This window comes from Lygodium microphyllum, chromosome 3 (genome assembly GCF_053477565.2).
Source record: "Lygodium microphyllum isolate KBCC chromosome 3, Lygodium_microphyllum_v1.1.10, whole genome shotgun sequence".
Classification (NCBI taxonomy): Eukaryota; Viridiplantae; Streptophyta; class Polypodiopsida; order Schizaeales; family Lygodiaceae; genus Lygodium; species Lygodium microphyllum.
Window position 1 is genome coordinate 93,320,506 of NC_141137.1, and position 7,255 is coordinate 93,327,760.

At 38.7% G+C, this 7,255-nt stretch overlaps 1 long non-coding RNA gene across 1 annotated transcript; it reads left to right on the plus strand.

Annotated features, from left to right (window-relative positions):
• The first annotated feature begins 216 nt into the window (after window positions 1-216).
• LOC148038621 (uncharacterized) lies at window positions 217-739 on the plus strand. The gene is made up of 3 exons (XR_015690440.1): window positions 217-406; window positions 503-604; window positions 697-739. It is a non-coding gene; the product is annotated as an uncharacterized LOC148038621 (long non-coding RNA).
• Window positions 740-7,255: the final 6,516 nt, after the last annotated feature.

The window sequence follows — 7,255 nt, forward strand, 5'->3', positions numbered from 1 at the left end:
GAGGAGGGTGATAGCTCGCATGAGGGAGTTGTGCCAACAAGTTTTTCGGCACAACGTCCTGGATCATTGGAGGAATATACCGGAGGGGAGCAAGGAGTACATAGTAGCATCCTTGCATGAGGAGTTCCCGGTGCCAGCCGCAGTGGATAGATTCTCTATGGGCTAGATGATGGATTGCATGTGTGCATACATGTCACATAGACGATCCGACGCACGCAAGGCAATCAAGAGTGGGGCTCCAAAGCCCGAGTGGTTAGATGCAGAGGACTGGCGCCGACTGAGGGAGGAGGCTACAAATTCGCCAGGACGTTGGAGTCAGCAGCGGGAGGCGGCGAGGGCACGAATCGAGGCCGGATCGGTACATCATCTTGGGAGTGGCGGCCACAGGACATATTTGGAGGACTTTGTAAGTTTCTCTTTTGTTTTGCTTATTTGTTTTTTTGAGATATTATTTGTACTGACAATCATATTTCTAACAGTTAGCATTTTGTTTTCTTTGCAGCACTCCATTACAAATCGCGATCCGCAAGGCCTTGAGACTCAATATGCAGAGAGGCACGGTCTCAGATCATTGATCGACCGATTGTACAGACGCGGCGGCGCAGTAAGTCTCTCATCTTTCATGTCCGTAGTTACCATGAGATATTTGAATGCATTATTGTATGGTGGATTGATATGTTGTTTCTTTTTCTGCAGAATCCGTTTGATGCTCCTTTGCAGAGGGACGAGCTTTCAGGGGACGACGATTTGTAGCTCGCCCTCGGATCCTTAGCGCTCACATACCTTTAGTTTTTAGTCGCCCGATCTATGTAGACATTTTCTATGTATTAGTGATATTGTTTTATGATTGTACCAATCGCATTTTATGCGATATCATGTATTTATTTCATCTATCAGTTTTATGATTTCAGTATAGATTCTTTTTGTTTGCAAACGCTTTGTATGCAGCAGTGCAGAAACTATTTTGTATGGCTCTCATACAGCACACAGTGCTATATGTGGCAGGGCAGCTTGCAGGGGCACAAAAATTTTTTTTCCTCTGTTACCGTCGCTATTTGCGTCGCAAATTTACTGCAGGCGTCGCTATTGTCGTCGCTATCAGCGTCGCAAATTCTACATAACCGTCGCTATATGCGTCGCTATTTGCGTCGCATTTGCGACGCATATAGCGACGCTAATAGCGACGATTCCATGGCGTCGTCAATAACGACGCTTTTTGCGACGACGGGGGCAAATTTTGTTGTTTGTATTTTCGTCGCTTTAAACGTCGCTATAAGGTCTATATCTTGTAGTGAGCAAGCAAAAGAAACCCTTCTGCACCAACTTTCAATTCCTGTAATGTTTCAAATGTAAATTGATGACCTATATCATTAGGATCCCGTAAGCTTGGCTACCTTGACACTTTTTCATACATACCCTCACTCTTTTGTGGAAGTGGCAAAGCAATTGGTTTCACCTTTTTGTTAACTCTCTTATATTTTGTTTCCACAAGTGCTTCAACCCATTGTAATCCTTCGTGTTGAGCAAACAATGCTATAACATCATACATGTCCAAAGAACATATTTACAAAACTCTGTTTTTAGCCTCATTTTTTGCATGTATAGTTGCCAAAATTTCAGCCATAGTATCATTAATATTCAGCCCATAAAACATGCTTGAAATGCCTTCATTTTCAGCTAACAGTTACAATATTCTCAATTCCTTAGTCGCCTGTTTCATAGATATGCATTCAGCCCTGCACATAACTTCCATAGGCTTAAGACAACATGAACTATTTGCTATAAACTGAGAGTTACTAATAGTAAATACATGCTTCATTTCATCAAGAGACGAGTACACCCTCTGAATAGCACTATTGTAGCCCCACATTACAGCAATGCTTAATGAAAATCTAGGTCTTTGAAGCGTATCCCGATTTCTAGGATGATTAATACAAACAGTAAGAAATTGGACTGCTTTTCTCCCATCCTTGCTTCTTACTCTTGCATAAGAAGAACCATTATCAAGCACCTTTGTTTCCATATGCACATTTGTAATATAGGGCTGTCCCAAAATCACTGCATATGAGGAATTATCTTGCAGCCCTCATTTGCCAACCATGATCAGTGTCTAAAGGCCATGCACCATTTTCATGCAATCCACGCTCAAAGACATTTATCTTAGACCCGTGGTCAAGTAAAGCAACACAAGGAGTTTCACGCTCCCCTATTTTCACTACCGTTTCAGTGGTAGCTCTAGCCCAATGATTTCTTGTGTAGTGACTTCGAGGAATAAATCCTAGAGTCTCTTCTCCATATTGTTGCACTTGCCTTACTCCACCATGCATATTGCTACAAGACAATGCATTTTCAGCCACTTTCTTCTCTTTTCCACATGCTGTCCACTGATTAGTAGCATCTTGCATAGACAATCCTGTACTTACTTCATGCTCATATTCAGCTCGAATACCCAACAAACCAAATTTCTCTTCAAATTGCAGCAATGGACTAGTGGTATCACTAAGAAACTGATGCTTCCTTTTAGTTATGTCAATGATTTCATCATGAAATTCTCACTTGGCAATGCCAAGCACCTCTCCCAAGGTAAATTCCACCCACTGTTTAAGATCCGTTCTTTAAGAACCTTCTTAAGATCTTTGGGTGTCTCAATGTCAGATTGCAACTTATATCCTGGTTGCTTGCCCTTCTTTTTGCCCTCTTGTTTGTTATCCTATTTTTTCTCCTGACTAACCTCTTTCATAACATGCTCAAGAGGTGGCTGATTTGTAGCTTTAGGCTGATCCACACTTCTTTTTGTCATTCTTTTAGATGTCCCTACAATATCTTCATATCTTTTTCATTTTTCTTCCACAAGTACATCTGTGTTTTGTACCTTTACTAAATATGCATACACTGAATATGCATCTGTTGGTGATTCCTAACCAATTATGCCATGAATGTCTTGCCTTGCATGAGACATTTCACTATCGGTGTCCTTTCTCTTTTCAGCTGCATGTAAAGCATGTGTCCATATTTTAGCCTTTGGACCCCAACCATCACTTGGCCATGCATTCTATCTAACTGTAGACCAAAAGTAGAAGCATGTACTGCCGCATAAGCATTTCAGACAGCCAAGTCTTCCAACAACTTTTGCATACCTCCCTTTTCAAAATTCAAAGCAAGAGGCAATCCCGTTTCTTGTGGATGGATCTTGCCATCTTTCCAGAAGATGAGTTGTCGTGCCAAGGCCTCCTGATAGGTAGCACAATCCTTTCTCTCGTGCTCCAAACTCTCACACCACATACATCTTTTTCCAGACTTAGGGGCTGTTGCCTATCCCCTTTTCTCTTGTCCTTTTTCATCCAATTTTGCAACCTTCAATTGAAGATCCCGCATGTCTTTGACCAACTCATCTAAGACATCTTTCCTAACACAGGGATCAATAGCAGGTACAGCCATAGGGTTAGCCACAGAAGTAGGTGGCTTATTGGATACTTCAAGTGTCTTGCCCGTAACAATGGGCAAGCTAGAGACATGCAATTTTTCTCTTCTTCTATGCTTCCGCACAAGTGCAGTTTTAGCTTCCTTGACATGTCTCCACTCTATTCTCAAACCTATCTCTATAGTCTAATCCTCCATCAAATCATCAAGCTTCTCTTGAAGCTCAGGATCAGTTGCTTGTAGAAACAATTCAAATTTTTGACTTGCAAGAGCTTGTTGTTCTGCAAGATCCAACTGCTCAAATTTACTTCCAAATTCTCTTAACAATTCTGTAGCCACAAGACCCTTATTGGGTTGTAAAACCCACTCTTGAAAAGTCTTGCGCATAATCAAACTAGTGTCCTCAATGTGAGTGTCTTCTTGAAGGCTACCTAGTCAGCATCCTGCAAGTATAATTTAGTAATTGGTGCTTTAGTTCATGAACAGTAACACATATAAAATACCGGCTCCATGCAGATTGAGCCACCCCAAAGAATTCTATCTTTTGAGCATAGGTATGTACATATGCAGATACATTCCTGCCATTGAATAACTTCACCTCACGCTCAACTGCTTGCAAATCATTCATCACAACACTTGCTGTTTGAGCTGAAGCTTGCATCACCTGTTGTTGTTGTTGTACCTGCATAAGCATATTCATATTTTGCACCAACTGTTGCAAAACATCACTGGAGCATGTATTCGAAGATTCTCCCATCTTGTCTTTCCTTCTTCTGATGACCTTTCACGTCGGGTTCACCAATGCCGGAGGGGTTTTTGTCAAAAGGTCGAATCCATCAGGGATTATCAGAAGTAGAAGGAAGTAGAGATAGGAGATGGAAGAGAAGATAGATAATACACAAGGTAAACACTACAAAAACAAAGCACAATGAATTGAATCAATATTTATTGAAAGAACATAGAATCTTTGCACTACTCAGAAGTTATCTCCAGGCATTAGATCTCCTGGAGCTTCTTCGTAGAACAAAATGTGAATCAAAATTATAGCTCATTCTCTGCTACTTGAAACCCAAATCTGATGGCTCTGATGGCTTCGAAAGGGGGGTAAAATGTTAGGACACTTGTTCACGGATCTCACTGATCACTCTTTCTTCTTCTTTCAGCTCAATCTATAGTTCTTAGCCTGTTTACAGTGATAGCGACGCACACAATTTCGTCAATCTGTCCCTCTTATGAAAATCCCATAATTTGCTAAAAAAGCAACTAGCTTTTTGCATGCCATCCTAATCTAAAGCATTTTTCTAACTTTTTTGGCTTTTTACAATGAATAATATAAGAAATAGGCTAAAATTATCCAAAAGTCTAATATTTTTGGATAATCCATGCAACTCACACTAGTACTAATGGCTTAGATCACATTGACTCTCTAGATCAATAAAGAAGTTGGATGATGACACATTCCATAATTTTTCACACTGTGTCCTCATAATATCACGACAGCGGGTTGTGCCTTTGACACTTGTAGCATAGCAATGTTTACATTGGTTCTTATTAATACTCTTTATGGTTGGTCTGTAAATATCAAGCACAATCCTTTCATATATTTTCATGTATCGTGTTCATTCTACATTTATGCACTTGTTTTGGTCTAATTCTTGACCCTTCTAGTGGACCATAGTAAATCTGCAAATTATTGAGTTGAAATAATAATGCATATAATGTGTTTCTTGTATTCGTAATTCATTAATTTTTTTTGTTGAATATCATTCCCTTTGTTATCTTTTGCTTCATTTTAACACATACCCATGGGTACGGTGTGAAATGCAACCATACCTTGTAGTCATTATGGTACTTTTTCTTTTACTTGTACTTGTGCTTTGATATTAGTTTATATTCAAAATTAGGTAGGTTTTTAATGTTGGGATCTACTTCAGTTGGACATCTTCTTATGTGCCTAGTTTTGACTTATGAATAATTTGCCACCAAATGATCTCCATATTCTATCACTACTACCACCCTTGGATAGTCGTGGTTTAAAAATAAGAGTGTTTTAGATAAAGTGGGGAAATTATGATTCCTAGAATGATTATTTTTTCTATACTTATAATATTTCTTGCAAGAATACTCTAATTGTTTCTCTATTATTGAGCTTTTGTAAGCCTTTTTTGTCACTTGGTCAGGTCAATTACTAGACTTAGACTTAGCGAGACCTTCCTTTATACATTTGGGATTTTCAATAACTTATAAGACTTTGTGGCCTTAGCTTGACCATGTGCTTTTAAGATCATGTATTGAGCTAAACTTTTTGACGTTAGCTTTGGCCATGAGAGTAAATACATCACTTTGAGTATTTAGGTTTAAGAAACTTGGAGAATTTTAAGATCATACATTTAATTTTGGTAAAATATAGTATAAATTCTATTCTTCCAAACTTGTCAAGCTAAAGATTTGAGATTTTTATAGTTAAATAATGAGACTAGTAGACCCAAAAGTTCTTGTTTTTCCAAAAATTAAAATATTTGAATGTCTTCATGTAAGCATGCATACATAACATGCACATACTAACTTCCACATTTGAAAACATATGGCAATACAAAGCCATTTATAGCTTAACTATCTTTCCTCAAGTTTGCTATAAGATACACAATGTTGTGTCATCTCAATGTTGGCCATCACTCACTCAAGCACCTTGACAATGTGTATTCATGTTTGAGAATCTTTGACATTCATAATATCATGCATTGTACTTTTATAAGATATAGGTCAAATTCTTCCTTCCAACCTTCATTCTAAAGGATTGACCTTACCTAGACCCAAATCCTTTCTCCTTTCCCAAAAACATGAGACAAAAAAATTGAACATCTTCGCCTTATAGAAGGGTTTTCGAAAGCAAAGTCGTGACCACAGAGGACCTTGACTAATTTCAGGATAGAAGATCAATCATACGAATAAGCAAGATGAGAAAATGATATCAAGTCTCTGTTTTTATTTTTGCCAATAACTGAAGACGAATAGAAAGCCAAATTAGCTTACAGTGGCAACCTCCACAACGTTCATGTTTACATTCCAACAATTCTTCAGAAGACTGATGAGACAAACAACTTTCTAGCTTAACAACTCCCTCTTTTACATCAGAAGAGCTGAACTCTGTTGTGACAATATGATCTTTTGATTCAGACAGGTCTCAAAGGTCTGCCCTCAACATGATTGGTAAGATCCTCTCTAGAAAAAAAAAATACCTCATCTGCCATAGACCCATAGGCATAGTAAGCAAGTCAACTACCTACTTATAATGAATGCATAGCGGATAGGTCAGATGAAGCTCATCTCGATGACCCACTACAGAATACATTTGACAGTCTCTGCAAGTCTCTACAAAGCAAGAAACATCTTTGTACATGCCTTTCCACAAATATTTTTCCTTGATTTTCTCATAAGTAGCCCACACTCCTCTATGACCAGCCCAAGTACTCTCATGAAACTCTCTCATCACCTGTAACTGGGTCTCTTTATTGCAGACAACCCGCAAGGGTAATCCATTTCTTTTCTTCGGGTGCTTCCAAATAAATCCGTCCTTGAGAAAATAACCATAGGATTTTCTTCAGATCTTCTTGAACTCTTCATCTATCCATTCATCTCATTTTCTTAGTGTACTAAGGTACTTGCCAATCTACAACCAATCTCCAACATAAAGTTCTTCTATGAAAGCCACAATATCATAGACATAACAAACATGATTAACCATAGTGGCTGAAATTTTTGTATCATCCTCTTTTGCAAGTAGTGTCTCCTCATCATCATATCTGGCTCTAGACAGCATATCCGCCACTGGATT